Here is a 27,516-nt window from a genome sequence, read left to right on the forward strand (position 1 = left end):
AACTCTTGGTCTCAAGGTGGTGAGTTCGAGCCCCACACTGGGTGTAGAGATTACTTAGAAATAAAATCTTAAAACATAAAATCAAATCAAAGAAAAGTTGGGGCACCTGAGTGGCTCAGTGGGTTAAGCATCCAACTCTTGATCTCAGCTCAGGTCTTGATCTCAGGGTCGCCAGTTCACGCCCCACCTTGGGCTCCACGCTGGGTATGAAGCCTACTTCAAAAAACTAAAATAAAAAAAAAATAATAGTAAAATAAAATAAAATAAAATAAAATAAAATAAAATAAAATAAAATAAAAAGTGTCCCAAACCTGGGCTACCTGATAAACTCTAGATTTGGGATAGATACTAAGTGAAAATACACAAAAATTCTACCTTTTCTTATTTATTTATTTATCTATCTATCTATCTATTTATTTATTTATTTATCCCTTTTAAACTAAAACTTGATATGAACTACCGCCATATATAACATCTCCCAAACAACAACTGAAGGAAAAAGCAAGAGACAAAATAGTAAATACAGTGTAAGTCCTTAAGAACTTTCAAAACCAGGCAAAAGTGAGCTACAGTGTTTAGGCATAAAGTTGAAGAAAGAAGAGAAACCAAAGAAAGGATTATTATAAAAGTCAGGGTGGGTGGTTATCTCTGGAGGGTAGGGAGGGGCTGTGTTTGGGCAGAGGCACCTGGTGGGGAAAGCTTCTGGAGAGCTGCAAATGTTCTAGTCTTTCAGTTGAAAAGGGTGGGAGTTACACAGGTGTTTGCTTTAAATGACTCTTTCAATTAGACATTTTTTGCGCTCTTCTGTATGTATCTCATAAAACTCTTAAAAATTAAAAAAAAAAAAGAACTCCATGTCAATATACGGAATGATATGCAATGTGTTACTACAATTATGTAAAAATATCACACACACAAAACAGACCAGGTGAGGGGTGCCTGGGTGACTCAGTCGGTTAACTGTCTGACTTTGGCTCAGGGCATGATCTCGCGGTTTGTGAGTTCAAGCCCCGCGTCAGGCTCTGTGCTGACAGCTCAGAGCCTGGAGCCTGCTTCAGGTTCGGTGTCTCCCTCTCTCTCTCTGCCCCTCCCCCACTCACACTCTGTCTCTCTCTCAAAAATAAACATTAAAAAAATAATTAAAAAAACCAACAGACCAGGTGAGAATAAATAACGAGGTTTGTGTTTATGAGATTATAGGTGATCTTACTCCTCTAATTTTTCAAACTGCCTGTATAATATTATATAGTTTATAATGAAAAATAATAATGGTAACTTAAAACTACATAAATTGTTTTATACTGTTAGGAAAAAAATTGAAATAAGGTGCAAAAAATGTTTCCTTTTCTTTTCAGGAAATCTTCCCATCATCCTGCCACCTCCAGGAAAATTTCCTAAAAGGACTGGGCTTTAGGACAAACCAATCTCCTTCCTTACTTTGACTCCAACAGATTTTAGAACGACACAGACTTTTTTCTCTGTGATGTGGGACTCCTTCAAAGAGGTACCGCGCATTTCATCTTGTGCCGCAGATGTGTTTCCAGCTCTCTCCCCCAAATGAAGTGCTTTCACCTGCCATTGACTTTTCACCAATAACACTTCCGCCCAGGCAATGACATCCTCCTTCCTGCGCCTGTGGCTGCCAGCTGCCTTCTTACGGACCTGATTCACCTCCATCACTGATGTGAAGAGTTACTTTTTCCTTAACCCAGAATCCCTGGAGCCTGAAGAGCAAATCTCCCCAGTGCTTGTAGCAATACATGGCTAATGGAGCCCAACCTTGGGGAGATGGGCAGAAGGCGGGGAACCACTGTGAGCTCCATCATCTCCCATGGGAGGCAAATTCTCATGGGTGATGCCCCCAGGCTAGTGTGGGAAGCACCATGCCTGCCTGGAGTGGTGGGCCGGGTGGGCAGTCCCAGGAGGCTTGAAGGCAGGCCTGGGGTGAATATAATCAGCTTCCTTCAACTGGGGCAGTGAGGCCACTAGCCTGTGTCTGCATTTCAGTGGCCTGTTTTATAGCAGCCAACAGGAGCAAATGGGGAAGCAAAGGGTGCGAGGGGGCAGGAAGAGGAAATGGAGGGGGGGATGGGTAGAGCAGTGCCAGGAGCCCTGAACTTGCCTTTGCGCCTCTAGCCACGTGACTAACTGCTCCACACCCATCTTCTCAGCTGTGAAGTGGATGTCAGCACCATCAGCCCATGGTTACCACTGAGCTCTTTGTGTGTCAGGCTCCCACGTAATTTCATAGAAATCTTACAACCGCCTGTGAGGTGGTTAGGCATCATTATCCCCATTTTATAGCTGAGGAGACTGTGGGTTGGAACTCATCCGTACTAGACTGGAGCTCCTTGAGAGCAGAGCCCAGGCATCACTTTATCCTTCTAAGGGCTCGGCATGCAGAGGCGCTCATTAAATGCTAGCTGAAGGAAGCGAGGGTTGGCAGAGAGAGCGGGGTAGAAGCAGTCTGTGTGCGCAAAGGGTTAGCCACAGTAAGGGGCTGTTAGCAACAGGAAGGAAGGCTTCTCCAAAGAAGAGTTCCATGCTGGTTGTGAGGGCGTTTGGTACAAAGCTTAGGGCAGAGGAACAAAGCTGGCGTTGGCCGGGCTGAAAAAAAGACAGGAGGCAGAAGCAGGTATGGGCTCGGCACAGCCAGCAGACGAACTGCCTTGGGGCCAAGAGGCCAGACTGGGCTGAGCAAGCAGCTTGGGGAGCCAGGGTAGGAGGTCAAGGAGCACAGAGCAAGAGGCCCAGCCTTCAGAATGAGACCCATGTGGCCCAGGATGACTTGGAGCACGGAGAGCAGGATCCTGAGTCTGGTCAGGGGATGAGCACGTGGTTTGGGGGCTGATCTCCCCGCTTGTTTGCCTGGCACAGGTTGAGTGGAGGCCGAGAGAACGGGGACTATGGTGATCCGGGCATGAGGATATGGTGGGCTGAACTGGTGGTGCCTATGGAATAGAAAAGGAGCAGGGCCGAGAAAGGACTGAATGCTGGTGGGTTCTCCGGAGGAAAGGGAGAACAGACTGGGGAAGACAGTAAGAATGGAAGCACGGGCGAACAGAGCAGAGCAGAGCAGAGAGCTGGTGTGGACGGATGGAGACCAGCTGTCGGGGCATGCCTGTGCTTTATGGACGCCCAGGAACGAAAGCCGATTTCAGCTTCCCTCTCTAGGAACCCTTTAGATCAGTCAGAAGATGGCAACTGACCCAATCAAGGTAAGGAGATGGCAGGAGCAGGAAACCAACACCTACTAAATGCTACTCAGTGTGCTAAGGCTCTTAACACACGGCATTTAATGGAAACAACCTCACAACTGCTCTTGGAGATGAGGGGCTGTCTCCACTTGACAGCCAGTGACTGGAGGTAATGACTAGTCAAGGTCACACAGCTTCATGGAAAGGAAAAGGAGTAGAGGTCATTCGAAACACCAAATAATACAAGGATCAAAAGGTCTGGACTGCGCTAATGGGCTAACCTTCTGATTCACTCATGCGTTGAACACTTAGGAGACACTTGAGACAAAACACTCTACTCAGGCATTGCCAGTTCTACCTACTAAATCTGTTCCTTATCCATCCTCTCTCTCTTTTTTAAGTTTATTTATTTATTTTGAGAGTGAGAGTGTGAGCGAGAGAGGGGCAGACAGAGGATCCCAAGCAAGGCTCCGCAATGTCAGCAGGGCCTGACGTGGGGCTCGAGCCCGTGAGCTCACGACCTGAGCAGAAATCAAGTCAGCTGCTTAACCGACTGAGCCACCCAGGCGCCCCACTTATGTTTTGTTTTTTCTCCGAACCAACTGCCTCGGTTCGGGCCCTATCATCTACCTGCATTAAGATGATATCACTATGACCTGGATACTTCTAACTGGTCTCCCGGCCTCCACCCTGTCAGCATACTGAGCTTGTAAGTTGCCAATAGGATCACAGAGACACTTGTAGCACCTACGTGGTACTATGCTAAGTGCCAAATACTGCACCAACCCCCGACGAGCTCCCAAGTTTGGAGTGCAAAGAAAGGCATGAACAAAAAGTTCAATATGAGTTAAGACAAGGGCTGTGTCAGTACCAGGAAGGAGGGGGGGGGGCGGGCGGGAGAAGCACTTCACCCTGAGTGGGATAGAGGACTGCTCCTCAGAGGAAGTGCCTTGGACGTCAGTCTTGACGGCTGCTTTGGAGTGCACCATGGGGGGCTGGGGGAGCCAAACCTGAGCATTCCAGACAGAAGCAGGGCGGTGTGACCTAGCTGGGTGCCTTCAGGATGGCTGGTGTATTTGAGGAGCCCCAGCCATTCAATGCCTGGTGGGACACACTCAGAGTGTGGACTCTAGGGCCTGCTGGGAGGGCAAGCAAAGAAGGGACATGATTAGATTTGCATTTTACATAAAAATTCAAAGGACAGAATATTAGAAGGACACACAGAAAGATATGTTTATAAATGTTGGGTGGGTTAAGGTTTTTTAAGCATAATCCAAAGCCAGAAACCAGAAAAGAAGAGATTGATGCAGGTGTGACTATAGAACAACAACAAACTGTAATACAGCAGAAGATGCCACAAAATACTTTTAATAAAGACAAAAACTGGGGCACGTGGGTGGCTCAGTCGGTTAAGCATCCGACTTCGGCTCAGTCGGTTAAGCATCCGACTTCAGCTCAGGGCATGATCTCACAGCTCGTGAGTTCGAGCCCCACATCGGGCTCTGTGCTGACAGCTCGGAGCCTGGAGCCCGCTTCGGATTCTGTGTCTCCCTCGCTCACTGCCCCACCCCTGCTTGTGCTCTGTCACTCTCTCTCAAAAATAAATAAAAAGATTTTAAAAAAAGAAAAAGACAAAAACTGGTTAAGACATGTTTGCATGGTTTAAGAGAAAGATAAGTACTCCAGTAGAAAAAATAGGCACAGGAGGGGTGTTTAGGTGGCTCAGTCAGTTAAGCATTCGACTCTTGATTTCGGCTCAGGTCATGATCTCAGTTCGTGGGTTCGAGCCCCGCATCAGGAACTGCACTGACAGCGCGGGACCTGCTTGGATTCTCTCTTTCTCCCGATCTCTCTCTGCCCCTCCCCACCTCATATGCTCTCTCACTCAAAAAAATAAACTTAAAAAAAAAAAGAAAGAAAAAGTAAGCAAAAAATATAAACAGGAAATCCGTGGGGATGGGGAGGGCGTAAACAGCTCATAAGCAAATGAAAAGACGTTTGTCTTATTAAGAATCCAAGATATGTGAGTGAAAACAAGAAAATTACATTTTTCACCTGTCGTAATGGCACAGAAAAAAGAGAATAATGCCCACGGGGAGAGGAGCAAGCACTCTCATACGCTGTTCATAGGAGTCCAAACTGATACAACCTTACCAGAAGGAAATCTAAAAATCTACATGAAAACTTAAAATGGGCGTCTCACATCTAAGAATTTCTTCTAGGAAATAATCGGACCATTGCACAAAAATGGATTATGAGGGTGTTGCGTTATCATAACATTATATATAATTATATAATTATTCTGCTGTTATGACAGCTAATGATTTGAGAACAGGGTTAGGGTGTGTCAGTGTAAGGACTGTTTCAATAAATAATGGTACATTCACACACTAGAAGGCGATGCAGCCATTGAAAACGATCACGCAGATCTTTAAGTACTGACATGGGATGTTATATACGATACAGTACTAGGTGGAGAAAACAGATTACAGAACCAGACCCCATGGTATGTGCCTCTAGTTTTGTGTATATAGGTGAGATCTCATATATATTTGAATATATATGAATATGACCTCTCACTGATACATAAACTTCACTTACATACATATGTGAAAACTCACATATATAAACAAGCTTTCTGCATAAAACACTGGGAAGGTTATTCACTAAACTAGTGACTGCAGTTGTCTCAGAGAAAGGGAGTGCGGCAGGACTCAATCTCTCTGCACTACTTGATTGTGAAAATGTCTGTATCATAAACCAGCTGTGGAATCGACAACAGCCCCGGTCAAGGGGGCAGTAGTACAGAATACACTAGAGTAGGCTCTGAGGAAGTCTGTGCCAGGACGGGCAATTCACTAGCAAGTTAATGTCTCTCGTACATTTATTCAACCACCATTGATAGGTACGTCTAACGGCCTATTGGATCCTTCTAATTTAACGTCTCAGTGGGCCTTCCAATGGATCCCATCTAAAACTGAGCTCATTACACTCGGTCTCCACTCGGCTCCTCTTCCAGTGTCTCCCATCCCAGGGAAAGACACCCCAGCTCCCACCACAGGACCGAGCCAGCAGCAAGGGCGAGGAGAGCAAGTGATAGCTCCACAGGCCATAGCACGCAGCCCCCTTCCTCCTTTTTGTTCACTGGCGCCCCAGACGAGGCAGTGTCTTCTCAGATGGCTGCTTAAAGGAGCAGAACACCCTCTCAATCCCGGCCCATCTGGCTGCTGCCTTCCACAAATGAATGGGTGGAGACAGGGACCAACTGACTGACTGGGTTCAAAGGGCTTTTCCTGGTGGTTGAGTCTGAAAATGTGGAGATGCCCTCACTTACTTAAACAAAAAGAGGTAATGAGCCTTCAGAGGCAGGGAGCACCTGCTGAGTAACTGTCAACAGAAGGGATGAAGTCTCCAACTTGAAACAAGTAAATGGGAGCACATGGTTGTCCTCCCACCTAATTCATCCTGAATGCTGGCATTTCCTTGTTTTCTGGTTCACCTGCTTCTGCCAGAAGAGAGGTGGGGTTGGAACTGATGACAGATACCCAATTACTTGTATAAATACTTACAGTTTATTCCCTTCTACTCTTCGGAAGAGCTGGCCAGATTCCCTTGGTTCCCAGTCCCTGTCAGCCTCCTCCCCACCCTCAGCCCAGGCCGAGGACCTATTCCTGAAGGCAAATCTAAAGACTGGATGGCTCAATCGGTTAAGCGTCTGACTTTGGCTCAGGTCATGATCTCATGGCGCATGGGTTCGAGCCCTGTGTCGGGCTCTGTGCTGGCAGCTTCGGATTCTGTGTCTCCCTCTCTCTCTGCCCCTCCCTTGCTCATGCTCTGTCTCTCTCAAAAACAAACATTAAAAATCTGTTTTAAAAATAAAGACTGGATCCAGAGGCAAGGGAAACAAAAGCAAAAATGAACCACTGGAACCTCATCAAAATAAAAAGCTTCTGCACAGCAAAGGAAACAATCAGCAAAACTAAAAGGCAACCGACGGAATGGGAGAAGGTATTTGCAAACGACATATCAGATAAAGGGTTAGTATCCAAAATCTATAAAGAACTTATCAAACTCAACACCCGAAAAACAATCCAGTTTAGAAATGGGCAAAGAAGACATCCAGATGGCCAACCGACACGTGAAAAAAATGCTCAACATCAGGGAAATACAAGTCAAAACCACAACGAGATACCACCTCACACCTGTCAGAATGGCTAATAACATTAACAACTCAGGCAACAACAGATGTTGGTGAGGATGCGGAGAAAGAGGATCTCTTTTGCATTGTTGGTGGCAATGCAAGCTGGTGCAGCCACTCCAGAAAACATTATGGAGGTTCCTCAAAAAATTGAAAATCGAACTACCCTATGACCCAGCAACTGCACTGCTAGGTATTTATCCAAGGGATACAGGTATGCTATTTCGAAGGGGCACATGTACCCCGATGTTTATAGCAGCACTATCGACGATAGCCAAAGTATGGAAACAGCCCAAATGTCCATTGATGGATGAATGGATAAAGAAGGTGTGGTATATATATATATATATATATATATATATATATATATACATATACACACACACACACACACACACACACACACACACACAATGGAGTATTACTCAGCAATCAAAAGGAATGAAATCTTGTCATTTGCAACTATGTGGATGGAACTAGAGGGTATTACGCTATGCAAAATTAGTCAGAGAAAGACAAATATATGACTTCACTCATCTGAGGACTTTAAGGCACAGGACAGATGAATACAAGGGAAGGGAAGCAAAAATAATATAAAAACAGGGAGGGGACAAAACAGAAGAGACTCTTAAATATGGAGAACGAAGAGAGGGTTACTGGAGGGGTGGTGGGATGGGGAATGGGTTAAAAGGGTAAGAGGCATTAAAGAATCTACCCCTGAAATCACTGTTGCACTATAAGCTAACTTGGATGTAAACTGAATAAATAAAATAATAATAATAATAATAATAATAATAAAATAAAAAAATAAAGACTGGACCCCAACATGCTCAAGATTAGGACACCTGGTGCTTGCTTGACAAGCCCTGACTGAGCATCAACTTTTGTATATATAAGTGAGATTTTGGATACATAAGTGTCCTGCTGAGGACTGGACCCCAGACTGTACATCAGGTACCCGATTCCCTGTTTGGTAAATGACCTACTATCTTGTGGCCAATAGGCTGGCACACGCTTCCTGTTTGTTGCCTGTCACCTTCTCCAGGGAATGGAAGCCTGCCCATCCACATCTGAGGCCTCTCCACCTGCTAACATGCTCTCCTGGTGACATGACCTGGAGTGTGGACTCCTGTCCCTATGACTCAGGTATGTAAGTACATCCAAACCCTTTGAAATGTATACTGTAAGAGGCTGTCTACCATATGTAAATTGCACCCCAACAAAGCTGACTGAAAAACAAACGAAAGGGGTAACTGGATGGCTTAGTCGGTACAGCATGCAACTCTCGATCTTGGGAAGTGAGTTCAAGCCCCACACTGGGCATAGAGCTGACTTAAAACAAAACCAAAATCAAAACCAAAACACATTTAACAGAGAATTGCTAAAGGGGGATCAGAAAAAAACAAGATAGAACTTAATAGGAATTACATTTAGTGCTAAGCTTCCCGGCAGTCCAAGCAGAAGTGGAAATGGTTTGGGAAGGAAAAACTTTCTATTACTGGATAAAAGGGAGGCCCTGATTTACCCACCAGGAAGAGCCTTTTGAATCCCAAAGAATTCATTGCTCCCCTCCATCCAACTGAACATTTAAGAGAATGCTTTAGAGAAAGCAGATCTGCTCTCTATGTAGATAATTCTAGAAGGGATTTATCGGATTCCTCTCTAAGGAAAGTAAGAAACATGACGGATATATTTAACTGCAATTTTGCAGAAGGTGCAGAAATATTGTTCCAAGCCATTTTTAATAAAGAGCAAACATCAATAAAAGGCTGAAGAAATACCACTAAATTTTTACTTAGAGATGACATTTCTGTGTTAAAGTGTTAAAGAGTCCAAAGGTGTTAAAGTAAAAGAGTCCAATTATCGGCTTTTATCTGGTGCTCCAACCTATGTTATAAAGAGAATGCAAACATGTCTTTTCCATCCTTTAGCTGGTAATGGTAAGGAAGGTGTCTAAACAGTACTCCTCTAGGGGTGCCTTTCTGGCTCAACCAGAAGAGCAGGTGACTCTTGATCTCGGGGCTGTGAGTTTGAGCCCCACGATGGGTATAGAGATTACTTAAAATTAAATCTTTTTTTTTAAATGTTTTTATTTATTTTTGAAACAGAGAGAGACAGAGCATGAGCGGGGGAGGGACAGAGAGAGAGAGGGAGATACAGCATCTGAAGCAGGCTCCAGGCTCTGAGCTGTCAGCACAGAGCCCGATCCAGGGCTCAAACTCAAGAGTGTGAGATCATGACCTGAGCTCAAGTCGGACGCTTAACCGACTGAGCCACCTAGGCGCCCCCAAAATTAAATCTTTAAAAAAATATTGCCCCTCTAGTGCGGCCGCTGCAACCCCAGCCGTCACCTAAGCCAAATTCGTGGTCCTTTATTTCCTCTCCCCTCAGCCTAGTGTTTCACAATTGAGGAAAGTGTGCACAGATGGCTTTAGAAGGTATACATATTTGGACATAAAATGGTGTTGAATCATGAGCTCTCTTTCTTCAAAATTCTATTTATTTAGAGGCGCCTGGGTGGCTCAGTCAGTTAAGCGTCCGACTTCGGCTCAGGTCATGATCTCGCCGTGTGTGAGCTGGAGCCCAGTGTCGAGCTCTGTGCTGACCTCTCAGAGCCTGGAGCCTGTTTCCGATTCTGTGTCTCCCTCTCTCTCTGCCCCTCCCCGACTTGTGCTCTGTCTCTATCAAAAATAAACGTAAAAAAATTTTTTTTAATTCTATTTATTTATTTATTTACTTATTTATTTATTTATTTTTATTAAAAAATTTTTTGAAGTTTATTTATTTTGAGAGAGAGAGAGAGAGAGAGAGAGAGAGAGCATGAGCATGGGAGGGGTAGAGATAGAAGTAGAGAGAGGATCTCAAGCAGGCTCCACGCTGTCAGCACCCTGAGATCATAACCTGAGCCGAAATCAAGAGACGCTTAACTGACTGAGTACCCAGGTGCCCCCTATTAGAATTCATAATGCGTTTATTTTGAAATGGAAAATAATGGAATTGAGAAGAGTCAACAAAATTATGAAAAGGAATACTATGGGGTAGGTGAAGGACTGTCCTAGGAATATTAAAAGATGCTATAAGAAATTACTGTCATTAAAACTGTATGGTGTCAGCAGATGATTAGACAAAAGATGAAAGGAGAAGAAGAAGGTGCCTGGTAACAGATTTCAATTAAATTTAACAAAAGTGGTATTTCAATTCGGAGGAGATAAATGATTTACTTAATAGATGGGGCCGGCATTTCTGGCTCTTTGTCTGGAAGAAAATTAAGTCGGCTCCCTACCTATAGCCCAATGTGTAATCCATCTGGAATTTATTTAAATGTACAACATAAAGCAATAAGAGTATTAAAAGCAAGCCCAGGAAACTACTTGTATAATTGAGGAGTGGGGGAGCCCTTTTAACTCAGTCTGGAAACCCAGAAGCCATAAAAGAAAAGTCCCATTTCTGACTTTATATGAGTTTAAAAAATTGGTAAAGTAAATGATATCATAGAAACAAAAAAAAAGCCGGGGGTGCCTGGGTGGCTCAGTCAGCTAAGCATCCGACTTGGGCTCAGGTCATGATCTCAAGGTTCATGGGTTTGAGCCCCACATCGGGCTCTGTGCTGACAGCTCAGAGCCTGGAGCCTGCTTCGGATTCTGTCTCCCACTCTGCCCACCCTCCCCCGCCCCCAGCTTGCATTCTGTCTCTCTCTCTCAAAAACAAATAAACATTAAAAAGAAGAAGAAGAAATAGAAAAATATCCTGAAAAAACATATGCAGTGCATATGACAGCTATGAGGCCTTACAAACCGATAGGAAAAATACAACCAAGAGAAAGATGGGCTCATCCATAAGTGTGACACAGAAGAGCAAACTGAAATAACCAACAACATATGAAAAGATGTCCAATCTCTCTAGCAATCAAGAAGATGCAAATGAAAGTCACAGTGAGGTGTCATTCCACATCCATCAGACTGGCAACAATTCTAGGGTGATATCTGACCTTGACAGGACTTGGGGGAGGGAGTGGGTTGGGGGTAGTTGTGAGGGTGCCGCTGCTGCTGAAAATATGGATGATCGCGAGCTTTTAGAGAACAGTCTGAAAAGCCCTCTATTAAAATTTGAAAAGCTCTGTGACTTGGCAAGCCCACTCCCAGGTCTCTATCCATAGAAACAGAAGCAAGAGAACATAAGGAGATGGAAGGTAAGGGAGGCCCATTGCAGCAACGTGGGAAGGACAATAAGCCAATAAAAACCTGGAAACAAACTGAATGCCCATCATTGGGGAACAGTACTATCTAAAGCAAAACTGTTTGGGGCGCCTGGGTGGCTCAGTCGGTTAAGCAGCCGACTCTTAAGACTCACATCATGATCGGGGCGCCTGGGTGGCGCAGTCGGTTAAGCGTCCGACTTCAGCCAGGTCACGATCTCGCGGTCCGTGAGTTCGAGCCCCGCGTCAGGCTCTGGGCTGATGGCTCAGAGCCTGGAGCCTGTTTTCCGATTCTGTGTCTCCCTCTCTCTCTGCCCCTCCCCCGTTCATGCTCTGTCTCTCTCTGTCCCAAAAATAAATAAACGTTGAAAAAAATTAAAAAAAAAAAAAAAAGACTCACATCATGATCTCACAGTATGTGAGTTCGAGCCCCATGTTGGGCTCCAAGGTCACAGCTCAGAGCCTGCTCGGGTTTCTCTCTGCCCCTCACTCTCTCGCTCTCTCTCAAAATAAACACATAAACATTAAAAAAAAATAAAGGAATGGTGTTCCTCTAGCCACTTCTGATGCTATCACCAGGCATCAGTGTAAACCCCCCAGGCTGAGGGCTCACTCCCAAAAGACTGACCCCACTGCAGACGCCAGCCACCTGGCCCAGGTTGTCGCCTCTGGCGACCTGACTACAAATCAGGGGTTCCCGTGAACCCCTCCTCAAGTTTGATAATTTGCTAGAACGGCTCACAAAGAAACGCTTTATTTACTATTACAAGTCAGGATCATCCACGTGGAAGAGACACAGGAAGACCCATGGAACAGGGCAAGACACGCGGAAGAGGGGGCACGTAAGGGCAAGAGACGTGAAGCTACCGCACCTTCACCCTCCCCGCACCTCGAGGTGTTCACTGACCTGGAAGCCTCTCCCAACGCCTCTCTTCGGGGGTTTTTCTGGTGGTTCCATTACCAAGACAAGAGTGATTCGATCATTGGCCATGGGTGATTTACTCAATCTCCAGCCCCTTTCCCTCCCAGGAGGAGGGGTGGGAGGTTGGGGCTGAAAGTTCAACCCTCTAATCACCTGGCTGGTTCCCGTGGCAACTAGCACCCATCTGGAGAGTCACCTCATTAGCATAACTCAGGTTTGGTGTTAGAGGCTTATTATGAATAACAAAAGACGCTCTCCTCACCCCGGTCAATCTGGAAGTTACAAGGGTTGTAGGAGCTCTGTGCCAGAACCGGGGAAGAAGACCAAATAACAGATTTATTATTATATCACAGTATTGCATTATCCATGCCATAGAATAGCATGCAATTTTTTATTTTTTATTTCTTTTTAGTGTTGATTTATTTTTGAGAGACAGAGCACGAGAGGGCAGAGAGGGAGGGAGACAGAATCCGAAGCAGGCTCCGGGCTCTGAGCTGTGCCCCACGCGGGGCTCAAACCCACAATCCATGAGATCATGACCTGAGTCGAAGTCGGACGCTTAACCGACTGAGCCACCCAGGTGCCCCTAGCATGCAATTTTTAAAAAGTTCAGTCTATACTAATTGCTTTCAAGCTTCTCCAGGGGCACCTGGCTGTCTCAGTAGGTAAAGCATGAGACTCTTGATCTCAGGGCTGTAAATTTGAGCCCCACGTTGGGTATAGAGATTAATTAAGAATAAAATCTTAAAAAAAAAAATTAAAAAGCTTCTTCCAAGATAAGAAAGACAAGTTGTAGAGATACTGTATTTTACCAAAATGGAACTCCAATACATGTAATCCATGACATCCACACACAGACACAGACATAATAGGATCCCATTCTGATAAAATGTGCAAGGACAAAAAATATCTTTGTATCTTATTTATACACGATAATGTGTAGAGAGCAAAATATGGGTGAAAACATCCGTTTGTTTACACTGATTACCAGAGGGTGAGGAGGGAGCATATAGTTGCAGAGGAGTGGAAGAGAGGGGAAAAGTCTTTTCCTTTTTTTTTTTTAAAGAAAGAAAAACGTTAACAAGTAAAACAGGATGGACATGTGTGTGAGAGTGTGTGTGTGTGTGTGTGTGTGTGTGTATGTGTCATAAAGACGATCACCCAAATGCTAATGGTAGCTGCCTGAGGGTGCTGGGATTTCAGGTGACTTTTACTTTATTTCATTGACATTTAAATATTGTTTAAGTTTTTCACAGCGAAGATGTATTATTCATAAAACCGGGGGAAGGGGAAAGCAACAAAATCACTTTCACTGAAGCAAAACGTACCCACCCGACCTTGAAGGCCAGTCACATCTACGGAGCCCGTTTCGTGCCCTGCACTGTACCAGATGTGTTCCATTTAGAATCCTCGAAGCAAAACTGCAAGGAATCGGGATAATGTTGCTCAGGAAGGGGTAGACAGCTTGCCTGGCATCCCACAGATTATTAGCAAGTCTGGAAGACAAGATCTGCACCCAGATTTAACTCCTACGCATTCTCTTTCCTGCCTCTGCACTGCACTCTCTCAGTATGGGCTGTACCGGTCACAGGACGTGTACCTTCAGGCTGGCTAACCCATGTGTCCTTCCCCCACAGGAGTCCCTCGCTGTCCTTGACGGCAGTCTTCAAAATGAGCTCCACAGAATCTCTGCCTTCAAGAATCTCAAGTTTACCTCCCTGTTAGCATTTCAGCCCCGGGGAGCCGGAGGGGTGAGGACTGTGCATTACAGATCTCTAATGTTCAGGTCCGTTGACTGCTACTTAAGAGTTGAAAAACACAGAGGCACCCGGGGTGACTCAGTCAAGTTAAGCTTCCCACATCGGCTCAGGTCATGATTTTGCAGTTCAGGAGTTCAAGCCCCGCATGGGGCTCTGTGCTGACCGCTCAGAGCCTGGAACCAGCTTCGGATTCTGTGTCTCCCTCTCTCTCTGTGCCCCTCCCCCGCTTGTGATCTCTCTGTCTCTCTCTCTCTCTCAAAAATAAAAATAAAGACATTAAAAAAAAAAGTTGAAAAACACAAAAGAAAAGACATGAGCTGTGTTTTCCAGGCTCTTGATGTTCTCTTCACACACAGGATCTTTCTCATGAGCCGCGTTCGTTACTTTAAATTCTTTTTTTTTTTTCCTTTTTTTAAAGTAGGCTCCACGCCCACGGTGGGGCTTGAACTCATGACCCTGGGATCAAGACTCATATGCTCTACCAGCTGAGCCAGCGAGGCGCCCCTACCTTAAATTCTTACACAAGATAATCCGCTGCTTACTCCAAGCTCACCATAAACTTAAAAAAGAAAAACATACACCTATTTACACAGCTGAGAACAGAGGATTCTACCATTCGGAGCAAAGAGCACATTTTCCGTGCTATTTATTGGCTATTTGGAGCATGAAGGACGTGAACAAAAGGCTGTAAAATAAAAGAGGAACAAAAGAGGGTATTTTAACACAACCCGAGGAGAAAAGGCATTGCGTTTATGCACACGAATTTCTTACTTTAAACACACACACTAAACATAATATATTTTAAAACTTGTCATTGTGCTGTCCTTGATTTTCATTAGGAAAGAAAAATCGCTGCGGGTGGTCTGGGGGCCCAGGGAACTGGTCAGTCTGTGTAAACTCATGCAGATAAAGACAAGGCCTCATTTGACACCCTCTGGGCCCCCTCTTTGTCACAACACTGAGCACACAGACCCCCAGAGGGGGAGAGCCAGGAAGGGACGGAAGCACGGGGGTGGGGGGTGGGGGGGGGATGTGCTCAGTTGCCCCTAACGACCTTCAGCCTTCCCCCTCCCCCTGCTGTCCGAGCCTCCCGCTCTGACACCAACCAGCACAGCCCCTTACCGCCTTGGCCCCATCCTGCAGCTTCTCCACCAAACCCTCTGCCCTAATGTCCTCTTCCCCAAATCCTGCCCTAACACCTTGTCAGAAAAGGCGTTTGATGTATCCTAAGGGCGAGGACCATTCTCTCAGCCCGAGGGAGACCTTAGCTCTCCTCTGCCACTGCACGGAGGGTACAGAGTCTGCAAGGCCTGGCCTCTCTCCGCCTTTCTCTTCCCGCAGTACTTAGCATGGTGCCTGGCTAGAGGCAGATGCACACAGAACGTTAATCACCTTCCCCTTAGAGCATCCACTCAAATAATCCAACTTTTGGATTTTTATCTGCTCTGGATAGAAAGATCTAGATGCTGTCAGAATTACCTAGGCCCGCTTTTTCAGACCCGAGCCCAAAGACAGTGGCACGAATGAGCCTTGGGGGCTCATTCCTGGAGCGCCACTTCCTGGAGCACTTTGGTGGGGTTAAACGTTTTAACGGTGGGTAATTCCCAAAATTCGTCTTTTTTCTAAATTTTTATTTTTTTTAATTTTGGGTTCAGTGTTTTTTTGTTTCTTGTTGTTTTGAGAGAGAGTGAGAGAAAACACGTGCATGCGTGTGTGTTGGGAGAGGGGCAGAGAGAGAGAGGAAAGAGAATCCTAAGCCAACAGCGAGGAGCCCCACGCAGGGCTCGATCTCACCAACTGTGAGATCGTGACCTAAACTGAAATCAAGAGCTGGACACTCAACCTACTGAGCCACCCAGGCATCGCCAAATTCTTTACAATTTCATGTGAACACACAAAAAATTGGCATTTTGTGAACTGGAGTGTAGACCTTGCATTCATTTTTTTAAGATTAAAAAATGAGAACAGCTGGGGTGGAGCTTGCTTGGGATTTTCCTTCTTTCCCTCTCTCTCTGCCCTTCCCCTGCTCACACTCTCTTTCTCTGTAAATAAATAACTTAAAAAAAAAAAAAAATGAGAACAGGGGCCCTGAGTGGCTCAGTTGGTTAGGTGTCCGACTTTGGCTCAGGTCACGATCTCGCAGTTGGTGAGTTTGAGCGCTAGTTGGGCCCTGTGCTGACAGCTCGGAGCCTGGAGCCTGCTTCCAATTCTGTGTCTCCCTCTCTCTCTGCCCCTCCCCCGCTCGCACTCTGTCTCTCTCTTTCTCTCTCTCTAAAATAAGTAAACATTAAAAAAATGAGAACAGTTATGAAACACCATACATGATTCCATTTACACGAAATGTCTGGAACAGGCAAATCGATAGAAAGTGGATTAGTGGTTGCCAGGAGCTGGGGGTGGGGTGGCGGGAATGGGAAGTGACTGCTAACGGGTAAGGGGTTTCTTTCTGGGGTGATGACAATGTTCTGAGATAAGAGCACGGCGATGGTTACACAATTATGACTACAGTAGAAACCATTGCATTGTATCCTTTCCATGCGTGAACTTTATGGTATGTAAATTATACCTCCATAAAGTTGTCAGCAAGGCCTCAAAGACTTCAGACTTGCATCAGGGTGCTTCTAAGGTTCGAGAAGCAGTAACAGGAAAGAATGGAAACTCCAGGCAGGTCTGCAAGTCAAGAAACAGGTCCCTAGGAGGGCATCTGGGGTATAGGTCTGAGGGGAAGTGTCAAGTAATGTCCCCACGGCTCTGGGTCAGCAACTGAAACGGAACCAGTATAAAGCCAGGAGGGCACCAAAAGCATGGACCCAGTTTCTGGAGTAGGTCTGCGGCCCCTATCGGAGCTGCGCCAAAGGGTGTAAAGAGAGCATTGCTTGCCAGAGCTGAGCACGGAGGGGTGGGATGGGCCAAGGGCAATGCAGGTGGCTGGCTTGGTATGAAAGCAAAAAGACGTGGGGCGCCTGGGTGGCTCAGTCGGTTAAGCGGCCGACCTCGGCTCGGGTCGTGATCTCGCGGTCCGTGAGTTCGAGCCCCGCGTCGGGCTCTGTGCTGACAGCTTGGAGCCTGGAGCCTGCTTCTGTTTCTGTGTCTCCCTCTCTCTCTGCCCCTCTCCCATTCGCGCTCCGTCTCTCTCTGCCTTTCAAAAATGAATAAATGTTAAAAAAAAAAAAAAAAGTAAAAAGACGTTCAGGTGACGAGCGAGAACCTGCCTTAAGCCTCCCCAGGTTGTTGACAGAATTCATTTCCTTACGGTTGTAGGCTTTCAGCTAAGGGCCACTCTCAGCTCCAAGAGGCCACCCAATTTCTTGCCAAGTGGGCTTCCCCAACATAACCACTTACTTCTCAAGGGAGCAAGGAGAGTCTCTAGAGCAAGTCTGCTAGCCAGACGAGGTCGTGTATCATATAGTCAGGGGAATGACACTGTCACCTCTGCCATCTTCTACTGATTAAAAACAAGTCACAGGGGTGCCTGGCTGGCTCATTCGGGTAAGCGTCTGACTCTTCATTTCGGCTCAAGTTATGATCTGAGTTCGAGCCCCGTGTAGGGCTCTGAGCCGACCAAGCGGAGCCTGCTTGAGATTCTCTCTCCCCACCCCCCTCCGCCCCTCCCCAGCTCGCACGTGCACACTCTCTCTCAAAAATAAATAAACATTAAAGGGGCGCCTGGGTGGCGCAGTCGGTTAAGCGTCCGACTTCAGCTCAGGTCACGATCTTGCGGTCCGTGAGTCCGAGCCCCACGTCGGGCTCTGGGCTGATGGCTCAGAGCCTGGAGCCTGTTTCCGATTCTGTGTCTCCCTCTCTCTCTGCCCCTCCCCCGTTCATGCTCTGTCTCTCTCTGTCTCAAAAATAAATAAATGTTAAAAAAAATTTTTTTTTAAATAAATAAACATTAAAGAAAAAACAAAAAAACAAAAAAAAAGTCGCAAGAAAGCATTACACAGAGGTGTGAACGTCAGGAGCTGGGCATCGTGGCACGGGACACACCAAGAGTCCCTCTTTACAATCCTTGCAGAGAAAACATGCCCACAAGTAACCAAACCATAAAGCAGAATGGAACTAATTCTACAGGATGATCTGGAGGCTTCTTAACCTGTTGTCATTTGAGACCAAAGAGGGCAAAAATCACCAGATGCTTTCTCTGCACTGATATAGCTCGTTGGAAGTTAAATTGCCCTGGAGGTTCCTCCTCTGTGAAATGATGAGATGTTGTCTAAGGTTCTTCCGATGTCCTACGATGACACCTGGCCCACAGTAGGTGTTCAATAGCACCTGTTCCGTAAAGGAAGGGATAAAGGAATGAGCACCTGTACATATTAGAATGCAGACATTTTTTAAGATTAAAAAATGATCGTGGGGCGCCAGGGTGGCGCAGTCGGTTAAGCGTCCGACTTCAGCCAGGTCACGATCTCGCGGTCCGTGAGTCCGAGCCCCGCGTCGGGCTCTGGGCTGATGGCTCAGAGCCTGGAGCCTGTTTCAGATTCTGTGTCTCCCTCTCTCTCTGCCCCTCCCCCGTTCATGCTCTGTCTCTCTCTGTCCCAAAAATAAAATAAAACGTTGAAAAAAAAAAAATTTTAAATTAAAAAAAAAAAAATGATCGTGATGTCCGGGTAGTGTTTCTCATCTTCTATCCTAAGATTTACACCAAATTTTCCTGAATAAAAATGATCGGAAGGGAAAATACTGATGCTATTTGTTAATTGTCGTAATGGCTCATCCTTAGTCTACCTGGTCCCAGCACCTTTCTTTTTTCAAGGAGTTACACATTCTGTCTCTTCAGCGGCTCGAAAGCCCTACTCTGCATGCTTGTGTCTTATTTTTAGGGGTCCTCCATGTGGGAGACCATCTGAGAACAGAAGCCATGAGCATGCGGCCAAGAGCTCAACTCTTCTCAAGTTTTCTGGAATCCCTTCCAAGGTGAGCCAGAGCCAGGAAAAGCTGCCAAATTATTGTTATTACTGTTTGAACAGGTAAAATATACACACGATAAACATTTAAGACCATATAAATAGTCCCCTCCTCTGGAGATAAGCACGATCACAGGTTTTGCCGTGTTTCTTTGCATGGACAACCTATGCATATTTAAGCATATACTTATCTATTTTGTATTGCACAAAATAGCAGCATGCATGAAATATCGCTCTGTCTGCTTTCTTTCTGTTGCGATATAAATTGGCCGCTTGTTCTATATCAGAACATAGGGGTGCCTGGTGGTTCAGTCGGTTAAGTGTCCAACTTGAACTCAGGTCATGATCTCACAGCTCACGGGTTCAAGCGCCACATGGGACTCTGTGCTGACACTTCAGAGCCTGGAGCCTGCTTTGGATTCTGTGTCTCCCTCTCTCTCTGCCCCTCCCCTGCTCACTCTCTGTCCCTCTCTCAAAATAAAAATAAAAACATTTAAAAAAACAAGTGTCTGCCTCGTCTTTTTAATGGTTGCATAATAATTCTTTGTAAGGATGTATCAGAATGTATTTAACTAGCTCTCCAATGATGAGAATTTAGGTTGGGTCTGATTTTTGGCTAGTATAAATCATGCCGCAATAATAGCCCTTGGTATTTTTCATTGTGCACGTGTTTGCATACCTTTAGGGTACACTCCTAGAGGTGGTATTGCTGGGCGAAAGGGTATGTGCGGTTTTAATGTCGACAGATAGTGCCCCACTGCAGTCTGCAGGTTTTAGCTGGTAAGGCATCGCGACACGACACTCCCAGCAGTGATACAGCATGGCTGTCACAGAACATCAAAGCTGTCAGAGAGCTGACCGAATTTCTCACGTGCTCTCTATTATCTCTGCACCAATGACCATACAGTCCAGCCTATTCATTGGACAATCATGTGCCTTGGAGCATACTTTTATATACCGTTACATAGCCACCAAACTCAGCCCCTAGAGAATACCATTAGCTCCGCTTACTGAGTATCTCCCACACACCCACCAGGCTCCGTGCGTGGATGCCATTAGTCCTCCCTACAAACCTGTGAGGAAGATATTAACATTCCTCTAGATCACAAAACCAAGGCTTGGGGAGATGGACTTTGCCTGAGATCTCTGACACCCAGAAAGCAGCAGAGTCTGGATTCAAACCCACCTCTCTCCCATGAGCAAGCTCGTTCCTGGAAATTGCTTGGCCCCCTGCAGACACTGAGGAAATACGTGAGTGGAGGTTCATGGCCATCTCAAATGACAGCTCAATGCAAGCCAAGTCCAGCCATTGGATGGTTAGTAACCCTCGCTCACTTGCCACGCTGCTCCAACCCTCATTTCCAGTTCCTGGCTATTTGCATTCCACCCAGGTATTTAGAATTTAACTAAATACTGAGTGTTCCGCATAACTGTGTGATCCCTACACAACTCGGAGACCACAGAATGTCTTTCACAGTGGCCAACTTTGGGTGCTATTTGCTATTAAGAAACGGCAGACTTTTACAGAACTTATTGATGAAAGTTGGCTTTACTTACAGCCCTTTGTCTTCCAAGTTATTACGGCAGTCCTGTTTTTAATTTATCTTTTATTTTTATTTTATTGTATTAAAAAATTTTTTTAATGTTTTTTTTATTTTTGAAGGAGACAGAGACAGAGCATGAGCAGGGGAAGAGCAGACAGAGAGGGAGACACAGAATCCGAAGCAGGCTCCAGGCTCTGAGTTGTCAGCACAGGGCCCGACACGGGGGGCTTGAACTCACAAACCGTGAGATCACGACCTGAGCCGAAGTCAGATGCTTAACCGACTGAGCCACCCAGGCGCCCCTATTTTTAATTTTTTTAATTAAAAAAAATTTATATAGAGAGAGAGAGTGCAAGAGCGTGAGAGAGGAGGGGAGGCGGAGGGTGAGGGTGAGAGAGAGAGAGAGAGAGAGAGAGAGAGAGAGAGAGAGACTCTCAAGCAGGCTCCACACTCAGCATGGAGCTTGACATGGGGCTCCATCCCATGACCCTGGGATCATGACCCGAGCCCAAATCAAGAGTAGGACATTCAACTGACTGAGCCACACAGGCATCCATTCCACTGCAGCCCTGTTTTTAATGACTACTTCAGACAATTTTATTCCTACATTTACACAAATTCTTTGATGATCAACTTGCTGATGAAGACGGATGAGAAAGCAATCAGGGAACTTTGTGAAGTTGGTCCTTAAGTCAAGGAATTAACACACATTCGTGCATTTGTCTTTATGTGCAAACTATATCAGGTATTATGATTAAAATTGCATCCCCCACACCAAAAATTCCTTTTAAGGGAATTCTAATTCTCAAAAACATTATCAGCTCGGTGATAAAATCATGTATGTGATGTTCACTCATAAAGATGTGAACAATATTTAAGATAATAGAAAAAATTGGACATAATCTAAATGTTCACCGATAAGTAAATGTTTAAAATTTTTTTAATGTTTGTTTATTTTTGAGAGTGACAGGGAGACAGAATCTGAAGCACGCTCCAGGCTCTGAGCTGTCAGCACAGAGCCTGATGTGGGGCTCAAACTCACAGACCACGAGATCATGACCTGAGCTGAAGTTAGACCCTTAACCTACTGAGCCACACAGACACCCCAATAAGTAAATGTTTAAATACAACAGTGTTTCTTCCAATGGAATGGTAGATAGCCATATAAAAGTTCACATTTCTAAATTAGGTAGAGACATAAAAAAGCTTTTTTTTTTTACATTTTTAAAATGTTTATTTATTTTTGATATCAAGAGACACAGCATGAGCAAGGAGGAGCAGAGAGAGAGGGAGACACAGAATCTGAAGCAGGTTCCAGGCTCTGAGCTGTCGGCACAGAGCCCGAGGCGGGGCTCAAACCCATGAACCATGAGATCATGACCTGAGCCAAAGTTGGATGTTCAACTGACAGAGCCACCCAGGCACCCCAAAGAGCTTTTTTTTTTTAATGTCAAACAACAGAATACCAATAGTATCCATGTTGTGGTCATAATTCTGTAAAAATTCACCCGTTGGGATGAGCACTGGGTGTTGTATGGAAACCGATTTGACAATTATATTTAATAATAAAAAAAATTATGTGAGCATATGGACAAAGCTTTGATGAAACAAGCAGTCATTACGTTAGCTGTATTAGCAAAATGGTCAATGGGTGGTTTATAATTGATTAGGTATCAGAATATTATATTATACATTTTATTTATTTATTTTTGTTATTTTATTAAAAACATTTTTTTAATGTTTGTTTTATTTGAGAGAGAGAGAGAGAGAGAGAGAGAGCATAGGCAGGGGAGGGGCAGAGAGAGAAGGGTACAGAGGATCCGAAGTGGGCTCTATGCTGACAGCAAAGGAGCCTGATACGGGGTTCAAACTCACAAACCGTGAGATCATGACCTGATCTGAAGTGGAGGGCTTAACCGACTGAGCCACCCAGGCGCCCCTATACATTTTAAAGTACAAATTATCTCAAAATAAATAAACACTTAAAAAAATAAAATACAAATTAAATCTTATATTATTGCCTAAGCACTTAAGGGACTCAGAGTCTAAGCAGTAAACCTAGGTGTTTAGGCAAGGATAAATCTTGTCTCCCTCACTTGCTTGTACGATGGATACAGACGTGGCAAGCCACGTGACGGGAAAAAAATCTTTCTCTCTGTGAATGGGTCTCCTAAAGAAAAACCTGAGGGGTTAGGAATTCGTGACGACCTTGTCATGCTCCCTTGGTAGTATAGGCTTCATTACCACCATCCTGTAATCACACCTAAACTGCCGCCCTTGATCTATACTGGCCATGTTATCACTGCCACCTCTCCTAGACCAACGGTGAAGATCAGCCTGGGGGTTAAATGGGTTTGCCTTATATCGGCAATCTGAAGGCTGTTGCTCTATCTCTGTGTCTCATCTTTATTGGGTTTCAGTAGTTGCAGAGGCTTTGTCCCATTATAATCCAGTTGTAAGAATCATGTCCGTTTTAAGTCTTTTTTAGAAACCCACAAAAAAAGGGGGTGGGGGGAATCTATGCTAGAAATCTAATTCCCAAGTAAGAAATCCGAACTCTGTGATTCCAAGCTGCCCCCTTTTGAGGAATTTTTTAAGCCAGAGAAATGACACAACTCAAAATCGCTATTTGATGTGAGAAACGCAAAACAGTTAACAGAAGAAAAAAATCACTTGTTAATCCTGTTCAAGGCTGACAGGACATCTCTGGAATGATTTGGGGGCCCATGTTGCAATTATAATCTGTTCTCATCTTTTCCTTAAGAAACAGGAGTAAGGAAATCGCTGTAGCAAGACTAAGGCTGAAACACAACCCTTAGTTTAAAAATGCTCATTTTGGGGCGCCTGGGTGGCGCAGTCGGTTAAGCGTCCGACTTCAGCCAGGTCACGATCTCGCGGTCCGTGAGTTCGAGCCCCGCGTCAGGCTCTGGGCTGATGGCTCAGAGCCTGGAGCCTGTTTCCGATTCTGTGTCTCCCTCTCTCTCTGCCCCTCCCCGGTTCATGCTCTGTCTCTCTCTGTCCCAAAAATAAATAAACGTTAAAAATGCTCATTTCAGGGGCACCTGGAGGCTCAGTTGATTGAGCATCTGACTCTTGATTCTTGTTTTCAGCTGAGGTCACGATCCCAGGGTCGTGGGATCAAGCCCGAGCATGGAGACTGCTTAAGATTTTCTCTCTCTTCCTCCCTCTGCCCCTCTCCCTTGCTTGTGCTTTCTCTCTCTCTCAAATTAAAAAAAAAAAAGAAGAAGAAGTTCATTTCAGCTACTGTGGAATCAGGCACAGCTTGAAGTTCTATTTTTTCCTGAAGAATGAGAGTTGGAAACCAACCTCTGATCAAGCCACGACATTATACCAGCCTCTAGGATTTCTAAAAATGGTTTAATCACAGCAGTACATCCCTCAGAATGTCTTTTAAAAAACTCTTCTTAAAAATGTTTTTAATCACCATTCATCTTACTATTTGGCACAGTCTACTAAAAAATAACATATGCAAACCCTCGACCCAGCAGTTCTACTCCTAAGGTTATACCCAACAGAAACACACATATGTTCACGAACAAAACGCGTACTAGAATATTCACAGCAGCACTATTCATGATAGTCTCAAACTAGAAACTACCCAAATACCCATTAACAACACAATGGATACTACGGTACATTTATACAATGGGACAATGTATAGCAATGAAAATGAGTAAATGAAATGCAACAAACATAACATGGAGCAAAAGAAGCCACCCATGAAAAAGTTTCCACTGTAAGGATTCCATTTGTAAAATAGTTCAAAAACAGGCAAAGCTGATCTGTGCTGTAAGAAGTCAGGAGGGTGGTTATTAACCCTGGAGGAAGGACAGTGACTGGGAGGCGACTTAAGAGGGAGACTTTGGGGGGATGACTGGCTGGCTTAGTTGGTGGAGCATATGACGCTTGATCTCAGGGTTGTAGATTTAAGCCCCACACTGGGCGTAGAGATTACTTAAAAAGGGAGGGGGAGGCAAAGGGCTTTGGGGTACTGGTAATCTATTTCTTGGCCTGGTGCTGATCACCTGGGTATGTTCAGTTTGCAAAAATTCATTATGCTATATGCTTATGATTCATATATTTTCTAGGTATCTGTTATAATTCACCAAAGAGTTTAAAATACAACAGTATTTTCAAAATACACCCTCACCCCACCCTCCCAAAGTCACCATCTTAAGCCTATGTATTGCCCACACCCTTGGCAATAGGGCGGACTTAGAATAATCCAAGTTGAGTTTCACATGTATTGCAAACACGGCTAAAAACACCATTGCATGAAAAAAATTTGGAGGCTATGTTTGAATTTTATAACAGAATGAACCTATCAATCCACAAAGACAAATCTGGATGAAGTGGTAAAAATGAGAAAGGAGGGACCTCTCCATCAATAGTGGATCATGCCCCGCAGAGGGACAAAGGGAAGGGCAGGACCAGACAAAAGCAGGGAGAATAAAGACCCAAAGCCTGAGAAATTAGAGTGAGCCCATGGCGGATTTGAAATCAACAAAGGGGCTGCCTGTCAATGGACACTGAAGTGACACAAAGATGGTGTGACTGAGTACTGGGCACTGCTGGTGTGTGGGAGACACATTCACAGGGAGTTGAGGCAGTGACAGACCCCGAAAAACTTTGCTGCCAATGAAAACGGACAGATGTTGGGGGTGGGGAAGGACACAACACTCAGTTCAGAACGTAGATACTCTTCTTTTCTCAAGAGAATCTCCTCATTCATAAAACCTCAGCTTCACTTGAGCCAAAGGATTTTCAATTTAAATGGGGAGCCAGAGGTCTCAATGGCTGGAAAATCCTGTAACACATCATCTAGATCATTCACTCAGCCGTTCTTTCAACGTTACCGAATGCTCACTCTGAGCAGTATTTCGTGCTGGAAGCGATGTGGATGAAAAAGAGGTCCAGATATTATTTTAAACAAGAGGAGGGAGAACCATTTTGTCACAGAACAGCTCATTGCTAAATTCTTTCGTTGACTGTAAACCTTACACCCCCAGGTAAGGTTCTTGGTTGGAGTGGTGTTTCAAAAGCCTGGACTCTGTGGGCGCGCCTGCGTGGCTCAGTCGGTTAAGCGTCCTACTCTTGATTTTGTCTCGGTTCATGATCTCACGATTTGTGAGATGGAGCCCAGCCCCGGGCTCTGCGTTGACTGTGGGGAACCTGCTTGGGATTCTTCCTCTCCCTCTCTCTCTCTCTCTGCCCCTACCCTGCTCACACACTCTTTCTCTCTCTAAGTAAGTAAGCAAATAAATAAATAAATATTAAAAAAAAAAAAAGAAAAAAAGCAGGGGCGCCTGGGTGGCTCAGTCGGTTAAGCCTCCGACTTCAGCTCAGGTCACGATCTCACGGTCCGTGAGTTCGAGCCCCGCGTCGGGCTCTGGGCTGATGGCTCAGAGCCTGGAGCCTGTTTCTGATTCTGTGTCTCCCTCTCTCTCTGCCCCTCCCCCGTTCATGCTCTGTCTCTCTCTGTCTCAAAAATAAATAAACGTTAAAAAATAAATAAATAAAGCATGGACTCTGTGATGGTTGGTTTCTTAACTTGGCTAAGCTATAGTATAGTATAGTATAGTATAGTATAGTATAGTATAGTATGGTGTAGTATAGTATAGTTATTCAATCAAACACCATCTATATATGTTGCTGTCAAGATATTTTGTAGATGTGGTTAACATCTACAATCAGTTGACTTTAAGGAAAGGAGGTTTTCTTCAGTAATATGGTGGGCCTCATACAGTTGAGAGGCCTTAGGAGAAAAACCGAGGTTCCCTTGAGGAAGAAGAAATTCTGTCTTCAGACCTCAACATCAGTTCCTGGCTGAGAGTTTCCACCCTGCTGGCCTGCCCTAGGCATGTCAGACTTGCCAGACCCCACAATCATGTAAGATAACCATGATTGGTTCTGTTTCTCTGGAGAACCGCAAGTCATACAGACTCTAAGCAGACCCCTGGGGTTTGAAGGTTGGCTCTGTGACTCCTCTAGCTGGGTGATTTCTGTACTGTAAGCTGGGAATAATAATAGTACTTAATTCATAGGCACTAGAACAGCCCCTAGCACAGAGTAAGTGCTTCGAAAGTGTTTGTTAAATAAGTAATTCCGTGATGCTGAGTTTATTTCTTAGCTGGAAAACTGCAGATATTTTTATTCCCAACAATTACCATCAACCAAACATGAACGCTCTTTCCCACACCAAAACCAGAACAGCCTTGGAACAACAGCCCCTCACCAGTACCTGATCTTCTAGATGATGAAGGGGCAGGTGAAATGCCAGGCCAACACCACACATTGTGATGATTTGGCAAAGCTGGAATCAGAGCACTTCTGGAACATTCTTAACTACAAGTTCTCAGCTGCTGACAACAGCTGTGCTTAAAGAAGCTCAGACTCAGCACAGAGCTATTCCTACTATTTGCAAGGGTGGGGGTTCATGAAGTGGTCCTAATCATTCTTTCTGTTCCCACTGGTGATACCCCACTGCAGCCTGCCCCAGCCCCTTGCAATGAAAGATTAGATGGGGGAAAGTCAGTTAAGCATCCGCCTTCGGCTTAAGTCATAATCTCAGGGTTCTTGGGTTCGAGCCCCGCGTCGGGTTCTGTGCTGACAGCACAGAGCCTGGAGCCTGCTTCAGATTCTATATCTCCCTCTTTCTCTCTTCCTCCCCTGCTTGTGCTCTCTCTCTCTCTCTCTCAAAACTAAATAAATGTTAAAAAATAAATAAATAAAAATTTTAAAAATAAAATAAAAAATAAAAAAAAATTAAGGC

At 45.0% G+C, this 27,516-nt stretch overlaps 1 protein-coding gene across 3 annotated transcripts in view; it reads right to left on the reverse strand.

Moving 5' to 3' along the window:
- DPYSL5 (dihydropyrimidinase like 5) overlaps positions 1-27,516 on the reverse strand; it is a 102,137-nt gene that overhangs the window by 69,813 nt on the left and 4,808 nt on the right. The window contains exon 2 of one of the 3 annotated variants that reach the window (XM_043604342.1): positions 14,781-14,832. The exons of 1 other annotated variant lie outside the window; for it this stretch is intronic. The gene's annotated coding sequence lies outside the window, so the exon portion shown is untranslated. Of the gene's footprint in view, positions 1-106; positions 156-14,780; positions 14,833-27,516 lie in introns of those variants that run through there. One more of the 3 variants, XM_043604343.1, reaches the window with a different exon arrangement.

Source organism: Prionailurus bengalensis, chromosome A3 (assembly GCF_016509475.1).
Source record: "Prionailurus bengalensis isolate Pbe53 chromosome A3, Fcat_Pben_1.1_paternal_pri, whole genome shotgun sequence".
Lineage (NCBI taxonomy): Eukaryota > Metazoa > Chordata > Mammalia > Carnivora > Felidae > Prionailurus > Prionailurus bengalensis.